This window comes from Malaclemys terrapin, chromosome 7 (assembly GCF_027887155.1).
Source record: "Malaclemys terrapin pileata isolate rMalTer1 chromosome 7, rMalTer1.hap1, whole genome shotgun sequence".
In the NCBI taxonomy this organism is placed as follows: domain Eukaryota; kingdom Metazoa; phylum Chordata; order Testudines; family Emydidae; genus Malaclemys; species Malaclemys terrapin.
Genome location: NC_071511.1, coordinates 98335161 through 98352676, shown reverse-complemented (window position 1 = coordinate 98352676; position 17516 = coordinate 98335161). Strand labels below are relative to the sequence as shown.

Here is a 17516-nt window from a genome sequence, read left to right as displayed (position 1 = left end):
CTTTCACCCTTGAATGAAAGGCACAAGAGAGAGGCGTCCTGGAAGCTAAATTTAGAGGGTCAGGAAAAGGATTTAAGGCAAGGGCCTCATGTATTCTCTGAAAGGCTCCTAATTCTACACTCAGACCAGCTAGACAGGGGAAACTTGGGAGCTCTCAATGCATGGATGCAAAGGGAGTGTAAGGAGGAAGGGTTGAAGTTCATTCAGCACTGGGAAAGGAGAATCTATATTGAAGGGATGAGCTCCACCTTAACTGACGTGGGACCAGGCTGCCAGAAGAAAAAATTGACTAGTTTTAGATCAACTATTTAATATAGGAACTAGGGGGAAAGCTGGCAAGTGGAGAAGAGCAGTCAGGTCAAAGACATCTGCCAGTTAACCGAAAGCAATATTATATCTGTTAATAAAAGGCAGGACAAATCAAAGCTGAACTGGAGGAGGGGACAGGTTGAGATCACAGAGATATTTGCTAGAAAAATAATGGGGTCAGTTAAGGAGTTACATAAAAAGAGGCATCTGGCAAATAAAACAAATAAATAAATAAGACTAGAAAAGTCTATGTAGCAAAGTGACAGATATAAAAACAAAAGAGGAGAAGGGTGAGCGTTCTTGATTTATGTATGTTTTGGGAATACATGAATCCTTGTAACAAACCACAGTCTTATTAAACTCTTGTAAATTCACTTAGCTCCTACGTAACCCCTGCTAGGGACAATGGTCTTTCTGCCACCTCCCAGGAAGAGTTCATGGATGGTTTGTTTTAAATTCAGAGAGATGACATTCCATATATAAATTTGTTTAAAAAAAATCAAACCAAAGTCATTAAGGCCTGGTCCACACTAGCCCCCCATTTCGAACTAAGGTACGCAAATTCAGCTACGTTATTAACATAGCTGAATTCGAAGTATCTTAGTTCAAACTTACCGCGGGTCCAGACGCGGCAGACAGGCTCCCCCATCGATGCCGCGTACTCCTCTCGCCAAGCTGGAGTACCGGCGTCGACGGCGAGCACTTCCGGGATCGATCCCAGAAGATCGATTGCTTACCGCCGGACCCGGAGGTAAGTGTAGACCTACCCTTAGCAATGGATGTGCTTCTGCATCCCTTTGGATGGTGTGATACATGAAGAGGGGCGGAGTAGCTCTCTTTGATGGACACCCTGCCAGCCAGTTAGCTGTAAAATCCCTTTTGGTCAGATGCCCATTCCTTTTCTTTTACCTATGGGAGCTACTACTCCCCCCCCGCCATGTATCACAGATGGCCAAAAGCTTTACTGCATGCAGTATGTCTTAAAGTTGGATGAAGCATAGTTATAGCTGTGTTGATCCCAGGATATTAGGAGACAAGGTGGGTGAGGTAATATCTTTTACTGGACCAACTTCTGTTGTTGAGAGACACAAGATATGCCCTGAGGAGGAAGTCCAGGATATGCACCTTAGCACACTTAAAACCACCTTCACCAAACAAGGACACTCCACCAGTGAAGTGGATCGCATCATGGAACAAGCCACCCAAATACCCCGAGAGAACCTGCTTTAATACAGAAATAAAATCCCTTCCAACTGCACACCTTTGGTTGTCACCTACCACCCCCCACTGGAACCCATATGGGGTATCATCAAACAATTATAACCCATGCTCGATGGGTATCCCACCCTGAACTAAGTCTCTCCTGAACCCCCACTTCTAGCTGGCATACAACCCTCCAACCTCACCAAGCTCATTCTCAGAAGCAAACTCCCCACAGACGAAGTACACACCAACTCAAAGCGGCACCAGACCCTGCCAAAACAGATGCAAAACCTGCAGACATACACCTTTACCCTGATATAACGCGACCCGATGTAACACGAATTTGGATATAATGTGGAAAAGCAGTGCTCCGAGGGGGCGAGGCTGCGCACTCCAGTGGATCAAAGCCAGTTCAATATAACGCAGTAAGATTTTTTGGCTCCCGAGGACAGCGTTTTATCGGGGCAGAGGTGTATCTCCACTGCTACAATGATCCAACATCCTCCACAACACACCTTTCAAGATCCATGAATTCTACACATACCTATCACAACATGTGGTATACCACATCCGGTGCACTAACTGCCCCAGTAACAATTGTGTGGGTGAAACCAGACAGACAATCACTACTCTATCCAATGAGCTCACACGGGAAAATGATAAAAGACAAAAACACCATATCACCTGTGGGTGAACACTTTTCACAAAGTGATCATTCTATATCTGATCCATCACTCCTCATCCTCAAAGGAAACCTGCACAACACTTTCAAAAGACGAGCCTCGGAGCTTAAATTCACAACTCTGCTAGACACTAAAAATCAAGGACTGAACAGACACACTGAATTTCTGGCTTATTATAACAAGTTGTAACCCACTAACCCCCCTTTTGGTCCTATAACTGCAGCGGTATTAACACACCACTGTACCTTGAATGGTCCCTTACAATATTTTCCAACTACTGATTGTGCTAAACAATCTCTTCCATCTTGCATTTAGCTGTGATGCTTAGAATACCTGCCCCAGACCTCAAGAATCGCTTCTTGTGGCTCAAAAGCTTCCCTCTCTTTCTCTCAACAAAAGAAGTTGGTCCAATAAAAGATGTTACCTCACCCAACTTAGCTTTATAGTTGGAGGAAGACCTACTCACCAGTGCAGTTCTCACACTTACCAAGATGTGTGTGTCACAGAGTATGTGCACTGATGCTATATGTGAAAAAAATTGAGAACTATTTTTTTGCAGCTGGTGACATATTTCGAAATATTGCTGTGCTCTATAGAGCCTTATTTATATATTTAGACAGCAAGGAAACATTCACTTGTTTGGAAAGATTAATGTGAACTCTATTTAGGTAAAAAAAGTATCTGCACTGAAATCCTAGTATCATTGATCATATTGTGTCTGCTCTTCCTACTTTCAATGAGTTTTTAGTCCCTCACTGTTTAGTCATTTATACACAAAGTGCTTTGTAAACCCCACAGAATACTATTTCAACATTTCAGTCCAGTCTGGTGAGAAAAGTGTTTACTCATTACAGTGATGTCATGTTTAATTTTGCAGCTACAAATAATAACCTTTTCTGAATTATTGATTATAAATGTTCAGTTCTTTTACCTAAAAAAATGTATCCCAGGGGACAATAAATCTAGATTTGAAATTTAATTGGGAACTATACAAATATGGAAGAGTTATTTCTGTTTATAACATACTTAAAAAAAAGCAATGAAAGAGTATGTAAGCTATCAATTACTGATGCCAGCACTTTTCTCTTGGAAAAATGGTAATAGCTTATCCTCTTGAGAGAGGACAGTATTTTATCTAGAAAACGTAAATCCTATACTTTACTTTATATTTTCTAATGCTGTATTTTCATCTTAGACACATACACTAGCATTATGTTTTTTCAGCTAAAATATTTTCATGCTCATGTCCTACTTATTTCTCTGGGCTTCTATTCATATAAACGTAGATGTTTTAGCCAAAAGCAGCTTTAATGTTAAGAACAGGTTAAATTTTCTTCAGAACTTTTTGGTCAAGGGAGAAAGTCTGACATCAATGTACTTGGAAAATACTTGTCACACCTACAAACTCCTTAGTTGCTAGGGTGACTATACGGAATCTCACATATCTGATGTATTTGTTGAGATTACAGAGGTTGAGGATAGGTCTCATCCCTCCAGGGGTGACAGTAACTTAAAGGACTTACCGGTACGCCGGAGTCCTGAGCGGGGGCGTGGCCTCAACCGGAAGAGGCTGGGCCTTTAAATCAAGATTTAAAGGCCCCGGGGCTCCGGCTGTGGCGGAGCCCCGGGGCCTTTAAATCACCCCTGGATCTACCAGCTGCAGAGGCAGCTGGGAGCCCTGGGGCTCAGGGGTGGATTTAAAGGGTCCGGAGCTCCAGCCCCTGCTACTGCAGCAGAGCCCCAGGCCCTTTAAAGCACCGCCCGAGCCCTGCCACCGCTACACTGGGGCTCCAGCAGCCAGGCTCAGGTGGCACTTTAAAGGGCCCAGGGGTCCCTGCAGCAGCGGGCACCTGGGGCCCTTTAAATCACTGCCAGAGCCCCTGCAGCCGCTACCTTGGGGCTCGGGAGGCAATTTAAAGGGCCCGGGGCTCTGGCTGCTCCAGAGAGCCACGGGCCCTTTAAATCGCCAGCCTGGGGAAGCCAATCTGGCATGGCGTACCGTACCGGCTTACTTTCACCTCTGCATCCCTCCCTTGGCCTTGGGAGCCAGGAAATACTGGGAATAGAATCCCTGTCCCCGATGCTGCAGGGTGACCTCCTCTACAGCCTCCAAAGGCAGTAGAGACTGAACCTGCTCAAGGAGCAGGGTCTCCTGTGAGGGGCAGGGTGGGACGGAAGGATGGAGAGGGACTGAATGGCATAACCTGACCTGAGGGTGCTCAGGACCCAGTTGTCTGTGGTAATCAAGTCTCAAATATTATAAAAACAAGCCAGCCTGTCCCCGAACAGAGGGGACAAAGAGGAGGTTACCACTGGGTCATTGTCCTGGACACACAAGTCAATAAAGTCAATATAAGCGCTTGCTGTGGTGTGTGTGGGTGTGTGTGTGTGTGAGTGAGAGAGAGAGAGAGAGAGATGATCTGACTGGGTAACCCCAGAACTGGAGGATCTCCTCCTTTTGGATCTGTGCTTCTTCCAGGAGTAGTCCTGCTGCCTTAAAGGAAGGGAGGACTGTCCAAAAAAATGCTGAGAGGGGTACTGCTGTGTTGCTGCTGAGTGTTATAGTGGCATCTCTTCGTGGCCAGAGTATATACTCCCAAAGAATGTAAAGTAACTCAGGAGTCTTTAAAAGAGTGCAGGATTTCATCTTCTGAAAACAAAACCTGGCCATCAAAACAATAAATCCTCAAGGGTTTGCTGCATATTGGAAAAAATGCCCAAATTCTGCAGCCATGAGGCCCTCCTCTTGGTCACAGAAGGCACCATAATTCTGGTCATGGCATCCGCCATGTCCAGAGCTGAAGTCTTGGCCACCATGTAGCCTTCCACAATGAATGACATAAACTCTTCCTTTAAGGGTTCTAGCAATTTGTCTGAGAACTTAGACACGGTCAGAGGTTAGCTGTGTGAAAGGGGTCACCAGTACAAAAGTTTGAGAACCACTTTATCTTTATGAAAGGCATTAAGAGTGAGCCTTAGAATCAGGTAAATTGGTTGAACTAACAGAATTATATATCACTTAGCTAAACATGCCATAAGGTCAAGTCTACCTATTGATATACCCCCCCACCACCACCACCACTGTATAATCTGACAGATTGTGTACTGTACCTCTCTAATCTATTATAATTCATTGAGCATGTCAGCAAAATAGAGAAAATAGAACCAGCTGACATAACTTATTTGGGCCTTTCAAATAGCATCTGACAAAATCTTTTACAAGAGGAAACTAACCAGTTTCGGGGTAAGAAGAAAAATTCCATCATGGATTAGAAAACTGTCTAAAACATTGAAAACAGAGAGCAGTAATGTATAGTAAATCTTCAGCATACACACTACTGGGTTCTAAATTAATTGTAACTGTTCAGGAAAAGACACAGGCTGAGATTCACAAAAGATGAGGAGGTTACTGGGAGGTGCAGTAACTGATGCTCTTCGAGATGAGTGTCTCCGTGAGTGCTCCACTCCAGGTGTTGGTGCGTTCCTGCGCCTTCGCTCGGAGATTTTTACAGCAGTTCTTGTACCGGTTGCGCACGCGCAGAGCCTGCCCCCCGCTCTGAGTGTACCTTAACAGTACGCGTGCGTGACCAGTCTCCTCAGTTCCTTCTCTACAACAGAGGCTACCAAAGTAGAGGGGAAGAGGGTGGGTAGTGGAGCACCCACAGGGACACTCATATCAAAGAACATCAATTACTACACAGGGTGAATAACCTCTTCTTCGAGAGATGTCCCTGTGGGTGCTCCATTCCAGGTGACTTAAAAGCAGTGTATCTCCAGGAGGTAGGGACTTCGGATTTGGTAGGAATGCAGTAGATAATACAGCTCTGCCTAACCGTGTATCAGAGAGAGGGCCTTGAGTAAGGGCATAATGCTTAACAAATGTGTGTTCAGAAGTCCAAGTGGCCGCTTTACAGATGTCAGCCATAGGAACTTTGTGTAGAAAAGCCACGGAGGTAGCCACAGATCTAGTGGAGTGAGTTCTGATGCCGGCTAGAGGCGTAACTTTCTTTATCTGATAGCACAGTCAGATACACTCGGAAATCCAGTTTGAAAGTGTCTGGGTAGAACTAGGTGTCCCTTTGGAGCACTCCGCAATGGAGACAAAGAGTCTGGAAGAGTTCCTAAAGGGCTTGGTTCTATCCAGATAGAAGGACAAAGCCCTGCATACATCTAACGTATGGATTGTGGATTCAAAAGGAGTTTGCATGTGGTTTCGGCTCATTGATGTGGAATGACGAATGCACCTTTGGAAGAAATTTGAGGTGTAGTCGGAGGGTAACCTTGTCCTTAAAAAACAGTGTATAAGGTGGGTTTGCCATGAGAGCTGCTATTTCTCCTGCACGTCTGGTGGAGGTGATTACCACTAAGAATGCTGTTTTCATAGAGAGGTATAAGAGGAAGCAAGTGGCTGGGGGCTCGAATGGTTGTTGAGTTAAGCAGGTTAATACTAAATGAGGTCTAACGGAGGGGTAGGAGGTTTAATGTCCAGTTACAGGGATTGGAGCCCTTTGAGAAAACGTTTGGTGATTGGATGAGCAAAAACAGAGGTATTGTCGATCTTGTCATGAAAAGTTGTAATAGCAGCTAAGTGAACTTTGATGGAGCTGAAAGAACGGCCAAGTATGGGCGGAAGAGGTGCAGAAGTAGGAGGACGTTGTTTAGTTGAGCACCATTGTGTGAATCGTTTCCACTTTTGGAGATATATGGTGCGAGTAGATTGTGTTCTGCCATGTAGGAGCACTCTTTGAACCTGCTCAGAGCATGCTAATTTGTTTTGGGAGAACCATGTAGGAACCAAGTTTTGAGGTGAAGCATGGACAGGTTGGGGTGAAGAAACTGGCCGTGTTGCTGCGATAGGAGGTTCGGAGTGAGGGGCAATGAAATCGGTGGGCGAATTGACATTCTGGTGAGGAACAGAAACCACGGTTATCTGGGCCATGATGGGGCAATGAGAATTACCGTGGCACGATCTGTTCGTATCTTTGTCAGAACTCTGTGAAGAACCAGTATTGGGGGGGAAGCATACATTATTTTACTTATTTATTATTTATTAAGTGTTGAGCCCATGAGATCAGGAACTCATCTCCTAGGGAATGTTTGCCCAATCCCACTCTGGAGCAAAATTCAGGACATTTCTTGTTCTTCACAGTTGCGAAGAGGTCCAGGGTTGGATAGCCCCAAACATGGAATATATTGCGTATCTCCCATTCGTGATCCCAGGGAAAATGTCTGCTTAGTATGTCCGCGGTGGTATTCAGTGCCTTAGGAAGATAGGTGGCTGATATCCAGATGTTGTTCGCAAGGCACCAATTCCAGAACTTCACGGCTTCTGTGCAAAGTGAGTGAGATGGAGCCCCTCCCTGCCTGTTGACATAAAACATGCATATGATGTTGTCTGTCATTAGCCGAACATGTTGGTTCTGAATGAATGGGAGGAAGTGATGGCAGGTATTGTGTATGGCTCGCAATTCTAGGACATTTATCTATAGGGAGGCTTTGGTGGAAGACCATAGCTCCTGGGCTGTGTGGTGGGATGATGCCTATCCCATGAGGGATGCATCGGTAATCATTATGAGTGATGGGGAGTCCTGGAGAAAAGGGACTCCTGAGCAGAGGTTGGAGGGAACTGTCCACCATCGGAGGGAGTCTTTGACTCTGAAGGGTATGGATAGAGGCTTGTTTAGGGTGCGTACGTTCAGTCTGTAAACCGTGGCCAACCAAGCTTGGAAGCACCTCATGTATAGGCTTGCATTTTGACCACAAAAGTACATGAGGCCATGTGGCCTAATAGTTGCAGGCAATCTCGTGCAGTGACCTGGAGATTGTTGCGAAGTTTTGTAACCAGGAGTTTTATGGTGTTGAAACAATTGAGCGGGAGAGATGCTATTCCTGTTCTGGAATCGAGGTGCACTCCTATGAACTCCAGTTGTTGGGTAGGAGATAAGGTGGATTTGTTTTTATTTATTTGTAGGCCAAGGGAAAGGAAGCAAGCGACGGTAAGTTGCGTGGATCAAAGAGCTTCGTCGAGTGTGGAGGCTTTGAGGAGACAATCGTCAAGGTAAGGAACTATTATAACCCCGTTTCCTGAGGTGGGCAGTAACCATGGCTAGGAGTTTGGAGAAACTTGAGGGGTGGTAGATAGACCAAAGGGCAACAATCTGTATTGAAAATGTGTTGAACTGAGGGTAAAATGAAGAAAACGTCTGTGGGATGGGTAAATAGTCACATGAAAATAGGCATCCTGTAGGTTGAGGGCTGAAAACCAATCACCCTGCTCCAGCGCTGGGATTATGGTGGTGAGGTTAACCATTTTGAACGTTTCCTTTTTGATAAATTTGTTTAGCCACCTGAGGTCGAGGATCGGTCGCCATCCCCCAGTTTTCTTTTCTGAAGTAATGGGAATAGAAACCTTTCTCTTTGTGTTGTTCGGGCACAATTTCCACTGGTCCCAATTGAAGGAGATGTTGTACTTCTTGGAAGAGCAATTGCTCGTGAGAGGGGTCCCTGAAGAGGGACAGGGAGGGTGGGTGGGTGGGAGGGAGGCGGGGAGAGGAAAGGGATGGAATAGCCAACTGTGATGACCTCTAAATCCCACTTGTGGGTGGTAATATTTCTCCATTGATGGGAGAATGGGTGTAGGCAGTGACCAAAAATAGTGGCAGGCGGTGTAAGCACTGAAGTGGGAATATTGTTTTTTATACCCTTGACCAAGGCTTCAAATTTGCTTATTGGTAGGAAGGGGTTGAGATGCTGCCGAGGAGTTGGGATGGTAGCGTTGGTATCTAGATCTCTGGCGTTGCTGTTGTTGCTGTTGCTTGTGAGATCTATGGAATTTCTGGGTGTTTGTGGGGTAGCGTGGTCACTGGTAAGGCTGATATCTATATTGTTGCCTTCTGGTCGTAGAGACCGGAGAGTTGCCCTGGAGTCCTTCCTGGAGTGGAGTACATCATTTGTAGGGGAGGCGAACAATTTGTCACCGTCGAAGGGGAGATCCTCAGTGGTACTCTGGACCTCCTGGGGAAAGGAAGAGGATGAGAGCCATGACCCTTGGCGCATCACGACTGCTGTGGCAGTGGACCGTGCAGTAGTATTGGCCTATCAAGGGCAACTTGAAGAGTAGTGCGGGAGATGATTTGTCCCTTGGAAACTATGGCTGTAAATTGTTGTTTCTTTTCTTCTGGAATGTGATCAATAAAGTCCATGAATTTATTGTAATTTTTGTGGTCATACTTTGCTAGAACAGCTGTATAATTAGCAATGCGAAACTGCAATGTGGAAGAAGCGTATACCTTATGTCCGAGCAGATCTAATCGCTTACTGTCCTTGTCGGAAGGGGTGGAGCGGGGAAACTGGTGTTTGTTCTTTTGGTTAACTGCGTCTACTACCAGCGAGTTTGGCGCTGGGTGAGTAAACAGGAATTCCAAGCCCTTGGAAGAAATAAAGTACTTTCTGTCCGCTCTCTTACAGGTAGGCAGGCTTGCAGCCAGGGTTTGCCAAATGGCCTTGGCAGGTTCTAAAAGGGCTGTGGTGATAGGTAATGTAATTCTAGAAGAAGAAGAAGAGGGCTCTAGGATGTCGGTTTGCTAATGCTGCTGTTCAGGGACTTCCTCCAGGTTAATTCGTAGCCAGGGGTGAAAGTAGAAATAGGGACTTACTGGTACGGGGCTGGGTTGGGGCCGACTCTGGACCCCGGAAGGGGCAGGGCTTCAGGCGGAAGGGGCGGGGATGGGGGTCAGAGCCAGCCCCAGCCCACTCTGTACCGCTAAGTGCCCTCCCCCACCGGGGTAGCAGCAGCAGCCGGGGGCTCCGGCAGCTGTTTAAAGGGCCCAGGGCTCAGCCATCGCTACCTCCCCAGGCCCTTTAAACCGTTGCCAGAGCCCCCGGCTGCCGCTACTACCCCAGGGTTCTGGCAGCAGGGTTCCGGAGGCTATTTAAAGGGCTTGGGGCTCCCCTGCCTTTACTGCCCTGGGCCCTTTAAATAGGCCTGGGGTAGCGGCGGCGGGGCTCTGGAAGCTATTTAAAGGGCCCAGGGCAGTAGAGGCAGCGGGAGCCCCGGCCCTTTAAAAAACCCCCGGAGCCCTGTTGCTGCTTCCCCAGGGCTCCGGCAGCGGGGCTCTGGCGGCAATTTAAAGGGCCTGGGGCACCAGCCACTGCTGGGAGCCCCAGGCCCTTTAAATTGCTGCCTGGGGAAGCTGGGCCTTGCCGGTACGCCATACTGGGGCGTACTGGCTTACTTTCACCTCTGTTCATAGCTTATTAGCAACTCTTTTTAACAGGTCTTGAAATTTTGAGAAGTCGTCTGAAGGCGTCGGGGGAGGAGGAAACAATGCTTCATCAGGCGGAACAACTGGTTCTACCAGGTTAGAGGCAGGCCGTGCTTGCTCTTGTGGTTGTGACAGGGCTGCCTTGGGTTGGGAGTCAGTGGCAGGGTCGTCAGCTGGTGGTACCGAGCTGCAGTGGTATAACGAGTGTGGTATAAGGAGCCCATGGAGCCCAATATTGCCACTGTGGTGGGAAGGGCATGGGTGGTGCCATCCAGGGGTTCACGCACCATGGGGCAGGACCCTCGGAGTAGGATAAGGCAGCTTTTCTATGACCTCTCTTGATTGGGGTCTGTGGACAGGAGATCTGATAAGGTGAAAATTCTCCCTGCAACCCAGATTCCTCATCACTGGAGCAAAGCTGTGCGGACCTTGCCTCAGTGTCTGGCCAGAAGTAGGTGTTAAGTAGAGGTGACACCAGGAGGTCCCTTAGTGTGTGAATTGCTTGCCGTAGTGCCTCTGTGAGGGGAGGGCTGAGCGAGAGGAATTTGTTGTGAGGAGGGATTCTTCTGCACCAGTGTCCTGAGTGTTCTGTCACTGCTGGCTAGCTCAAAGGCTGACGGTGCCAGGAGAGTGAGAGGAGCCTGGGGGAGGGGGCGGGGGGTCAGGCAGGCTAGTATGCCTCAGTACGGCTTTGTAAAAATCTCCTTCCTTGGAGGTTTTTAAGGCCCGGCTTGACAAAGCCCTGGCTGGGATGATTTAGTTGGGAACTGGTCCTGCTTTGAGCAGGGGGTTGGACTAGATGACCTCTTGAGGTCCCTTCCAACCCTGATATTCTATGATTCTATGATTCCATTGTGGTGCTGAACGGTGCCGTGTGAGAGGCAGGCAACTGAAAGCCTGAAGCCTCGGTTCTGGAGGTCAGTGCAACCGCCGCAGCCACAGGCGCGTTTCACGTGGCACCGGAGGAGCTCAGCGCATCAAAGGTACTCAGCCGGGGGAGTGCAGGGAGGGAAGCAGTACCCGGAGAAGGCATGTCCCTGCGAATATCCTTTATGAGTGAGAGAGACTGATGTTTTTTTGAAGTTTTCGTTTGTCTCTTTGAAGCGAGGGGGCTGCGGTGTACAGCAGAGTCAGAGCCCAGGTCTGAGGCTGGTCTGGGAGATTTTTGCAGCAGGAGTAGTTTTAACCACAGCTCCCTGTCTTTGCATGCCCTGGATTTCAACTTGCTGCAGTGGGCACATTTTTGCGGGATGTGGGACTCCCCCAAACATTTAATACATTTAGAGTGGCCATCTGAAAGAGGAATAGCATCTTTACAGTTAGAGCAGCGCTTAAAACCTGGAGAAGCGGCTGTGGTGACAGGAACAAAAAGTGTTTTTTTGGTTGTTTTTTGTTTTGTTTTGTTTTTTAAAGAGAAAAGAAGAGAAGGGAAAAGGGTACCTAACTAATACTGGTAAGCTAAACTAAGAGGGGAAAATGTTGAACAGGGGAGAGAAGAAATTCTCTAATGAGTCGGCTGAGCTCTGTCTCAGGCTGGGGACGGTAGAGAAGGAACTGAGGAGACCGGTCACGCACTATTAAAGTACACTCAGAACGGGGGGGCGGGACAGGCTCTGCACATGCGGGACTGGTACAAGTACTGCTGTAAAAATCTCAGAGCGAAGACGCAGGGACACACCAGCACCTGGAGTGGAGCACTCACAGGGACATCTCTCGAAGAAGAACCTAATGGTACGTCTACATTGCAAAAAAGACCCGCAGTAGCAGGTCTCAGAGCCTGGGTCATCTGACTTGGGCTTGCACTAAAGAACTGAAAATAGCTTTGTTGGCTCAGGCTGGAGCCAGGCTCAAGATCCACTCCCTTCACGGGTTTCAGAGCCCATGCTCCAAAACGTGGAGAGGGGAGTGAGTCTCAGGTCTAGGTCCAGCCTACACTGCTATTTTTAGCCCCTTAGTGTGATCCTTGTGAGCCCAAGTCAGCTGATCTGGGCTCTGAAGCTTGCTGTCATGGGTCTTCTTTTGAAATGTAGACATACCCTAATGGGAGTTACTGTGCCTAATTCCTACTGAATGTGAATTTCAATAGGAGATGGCACCTAATTCCCTTTGGCTCCTTAGAGAGTCCCAACAATAAGTTTATTTGTGGAAAGTTCAATGAAAAATTCAGCTCAATGCACAGTGGTGGTCAAAGGGCAAACAAATCATTAGTATGCAAAAGCAATGGGACGGAAAATATCAGAGCTATTATGTCATTTTGTAAGTTAAGGGTCCAGACTGACTGAGAATACTGTGCTCAGTTCTGGTCAATTTATCTCAAGAAAATATAGTAGAAATAGAAGAGGTTCAGAAGTAGGTGACAAAGATTACAGGCATAGAGACATTTTCATGCCAGGAGAGATTCAAAAGACTGGTACTGCTTAATTTAGAAAGAGAGACAAAATAATCTATGTTAGTGAGAGAAAATTGGTACATCTATTACCCTCTCACAAGTCCTAAACAAATGGACACTCAGTGAAATGGAAAGGTAAAAAAATAAGATAAAAAAAAAAGATAAAATGAAATGCTTCTTTAGTGATGCTCAATTAATTTGTGGAACTGTGTCACGGAATATCATTGAGGATTTATCCAAAAGCAAAAAAACAAAACAAAATATCCAAGTAATAGATAAGGCAGTAAAGGATTTTGGAATACAAGAAAGTAAAAATGTTCTTAAGTAAGCAAGTATCCATTATAAAAATAAAGTAGATTTATAAGAAGTTAAAGTGAAATTGAATTGAATGTGTAAGACTATTTCTCTGATCACAATACTTGGGAATGGCATATATGAACATTAATTTTCCATCAGTGACTCAATACCCTCTTCATTAAATTTTTTTGAATTCAGTGCTCTTTTATTTAAATCAAGATATCAGCAACTAAAGCATGACTTTCTTAATAGGTTAGGATTTATTTGTTCCTTATTGTCTTCTCAGGGGTCTCTGTTTCTGAACGGCTTAGCAGAGCTTTCATATCACCGCTCAAAGCAAAGCTTTTCATATTTCACTAACTAGTCATAAATATTGGGAAGACCAGAAACTTTATTATTAAAATATATAGTTCATGATTTATAGTGAAAGCACAAGCAAGATCTACTGACTTTTAGAACGCCTCAAAAGGACACTAAAAGAGCCTGCCGTGATGACTGTGGTTCACAGACTAAAGATGTAGTGAGGAGACAGAAGGTATAAAGTAGCAGCAAATTAATGGAGAAAGTTAAAGTATTACATGCCCTTTAAAGAAACCAAGACCTTAATATCAAGGCCAGTGGGAAATAAGATAAGTAAATCATGCATCCCGGAATATGGGTCCTTTCTGCATTTGATTAAAAAAAATGATGCTATATGAAAAAGCAAACAAAGTTTTCATTTAAAGAAAACAAAACCCATGGGTAATTAGAACTGGTCAGAAAAATGGAGTTTTGCTTCCATGGAAAATTCTGACTTTTCATCAAAATATTGAAAACTGAGGTTTAATTTTTTTGAGCAAAATGCTTTCCATGTAAAATTCTGATATTTCATCAAAAAAATTAGACACTTTTCATTTAGTTGAAAACCCAATTTTTTTGTCAATAAACAGTTTTGATTAAATGTTTTTGACCAGCACCATTTGTAGTTATTCCTGCTAAGTAGACTTCTCCATAGTAGCCATTGCAGCATTGTCCCAGTAAGTCAGACAGTGATATGTACAATACAACTCTTCTTTATAGTCTTATACAAACTACATTCCAAAATATTTAATACAATTTAACAACAAATGACAGCAGTTGGTATTTGACAAACTACAGAAAACAGTCGTGTGAAAAGATTCAGGGAATAAATTAAAGCATGATCAGTCATAAAAATAGACAGCAACCGTAATGGCTTCCATTCACCTAAATGGAGGTGTTCATTTCAAAGCATTTCAAAGGAACTTTTTAGATACCCTCACATCAGTTGAAACATACAAGTTCCTTAGCAGTAGCTTTCAACCGAACTTTCATTAACTTTCTTGAGATGTTGGCTGCATTTCAGAAGCAAGTTTCTCAGACATACTAGATATATTGTTGAGCATTAAAGAGATAAATGATTATTTACATCTATCATCACTTTCAGGTTTTCTAGAATGGAATCTATTTCACCAATCTTTTCCTTATGCCATACATTTCTGGCACATACCATAGGTGAAAGCTGGAAAGGAATATCAATGTTTTCTATCCCTCATTTTGGCCAATAACTTTTCTGCAGCATTAATTAAACCCATGGTATAACTAAACAATATAGCTGATAGGCAGAACAAGCGACTATTGACTGCGCTCACGTAAAGTAAAGGTGAAGAGCCTGGCTCTAGAGGAGAGATTCACCTCCTTTATACTGACCCAGCCTGTTTGGGAGGAAAATCAGTTTACAGTGGTTAGTTAGTTGAACAAGGTTTGTAGGAAAAACAGCTGCATTTCCCTATACTGATTGGTTGAAGCCCTCTTGTTAATCAAACCAGTGGAGGTTTTGGCTGAAATTTACAAGCCGTTTAAGAAAGATCATCATCATTCAAGGTATTCAAGACTGGCCAAAACAGCCATCTATTAGGGATCTTTCAGAACTAATGAAATCAGTCCCTCTACGATACAGGGAAATGGACTAGCATAATTCCCTAGGGGTCTCTTCATCTTAAATGATTTCATGGTGAAAGATGAGCAAAGTGGTTCCATTTAACTGCTGCTATGCCTGACAGGTCCCACAGACTGAAAAGGTATAATTTTCGCAGAGCCTAAAAGTTTCTGATATAAGATTAATAAACCAAAAAACTCCATGAATCTGAGGCTACAGAGTGAGCCAAGGAGCCATGGCTGGCAGAGACGGAGGTGGGTGCCAGCCTCTCCAGCACTCGCTGTGTGTGCAAGTCTGGGCAGTCTTCCCAGCCACGCAGACCTGGAGGCCTTGCTGCCTCCCAAAGTGAGTGAGCCAGCCTGATCCCTTCACTCCCAAGGCCTGTGGCAGCCAGGGCATCCTGCTCCCTAGTTCCCTGCTGCCAGGTGTCAGGCCCCACCAGCTGCCTGGTAGGGGGCTGTCTTCTGGGGCAAACTCCATCACCTCGTGTGAGTGGTGAGCTACAGTGTCCCAGCTGCAGTGGTGGCCCAGGACTGGGGACTCAAAGGATTCAAGACCCTTTCTCCTCCACCTGGTGCAGCCAAAGGGGAAAGACCCACTTCCACCGCCAAGGAAAGGGGGAGGGATGACTGCTCTCAGAGGTCCCCCCACTGCTACAGTACAGCAAAAAGTATTCTGACTAGAACCTTCAACCACCCAGAGCCTCATGGGACCCGATAACAAGTGTTGGGTTTGGATGGATCGTGTCAAATACGATTTTTCTCAACACTCTCAGGCTCAGGTCAGGTTGGGCTTAAAAATTAGACCTCAGGGGATCTTTACACTGGAGCACATACCCCTACAGATCCTGGAATTTAACCCAGGAGGAGTCCTCAGTCTCTATGTTTCTTTAGGGCACAGGCACCTTCACCCCCACACATCCCCTTCAAAAGTATGGAGGCTAGAGCTTCTGAATTAAACAGGTGTAAGCATTTTTTAACATGAGCTACCTTTTTCCTAACCTCATTCTTGGAAACAGCTGAACCATTTTTAGCAGAAACTTTCCAAAAAGTTCAGCTTGCGCCACACATGCACCATGCAAAATTTCAGCTTCAAAAATGCTGATTTGACACTTTTGACAGACACCTCATGGGGAGTCAGGCAGCCTGGGGAGGAAAGTGCCTTGGAAGTATGGTGACCAGGAAAAAGTCCAATAATTCTGTTTTTGTTCACCTGAAAGAATTTTTCAGAATGTTTCCTCTGGTGAAAAATTTTGAATTTTTGACCTTTGTCCCATTTTGCAATGAAAATGTTACAAAAAAATATCATTTTTTCATGGGAGAGAAATTGTGTTAGAGCTGGGCAGAAAACAGACATTGAAGTGTCATCAGTGAGTTAACACTCCAATGAGATTAACAGGGTACAGAAGAGCTCACCCTTCTGCCATTGTTTGAAGCTGGCCACAGACTCTGAAAACATCACTGAATCAGTTTACTCTTGGTTCACATGTGAAAAATATTGTTCTCAACCATGAGGGCTAGGAACATCAAAATACTCTTTGTGGGCCAAATAAATGTACCAAGTGAGCCAGATCCAGTTCACGCTCCACATGGTGGACTCCCCTGACTCACAGGCTTCACTAGCCAGCCCCTATGAGAAGTAATGATGTAGTTATGCAGTCTCCTGATGCCCAAGGCTGCAACAACCACCCCAGAGCAGGGAGAGGTTTTATCCCCTCCTGTGCCCCCCAGACACCATAGAACTTTGCTTCATGCTGCTTGTGTTTTTGGACGATGCAGTCAATACAACAGGAGTGAAATCTTAGCCGCACCAAAATTAATGGAAGCTTTGCCATTGACTTCATTGAGGCCAGCATTTCACCTCAGAATTAGGCCCATTAGAGGATTTGAATGTTAGTCTTTAACAAAGGGAATTTACTTTTGCTTCTGCCCTCTACTCATCCAAGGTACAGAGCTTTCCTTATATTCAACCCCTTGTTTGATGTTCCAGTCTTACTCAGAACTTTTGTATAATGTTCCCAGTAATGTAAGAAACTTTATGAATTTATGTTCTGATCATTTTGTTTCTGTATGAATTCTATAATATTTCTTGTACAGGGCTTTTCAGACAATGAACCTTGCTTTTCATAAAGCTGAAACTGACTGTATATTAGCATAAGAATATTGAAACCGATCTCTGGATTTTGAATCACAAATCATAAAGACCTGAAGATAAATACTACAGAAAATAGTTGTATGTGTAATTTTCTTTAGACTCCCAGGGGTATACTATACTTTTTGCTACACCAACTGTATAGTTGGGAAACAGATTTGCTCTAATTCAGTAACTGGGTTTTCCTGGTTGCAGGGTGCAGGGGAGGGGGAAAGGATTAAATAGCATGTCTTTAAACATCTTCTGGGAAATTGTATAATAAATCCCCACAGGGATTTCTGTAA

At 45.1% G+C, this 17516-nt stretch overlaps 1 protein-coding gene across 3 annotated transcripts in view; it reads right to left on the bottom strand.

Annotated features, from left to right (window-relative positions):
- The window catches only part of LOC128840592 (heparan sulfate glucosamine 3-O-sulfotransferase 1-like), a 120051-nt gene that overhangs the window by 45976 nt on the left and 56559 nt on the right, over positions 1-17516 (bottom strand). The window lies entirely within an intron of this gene.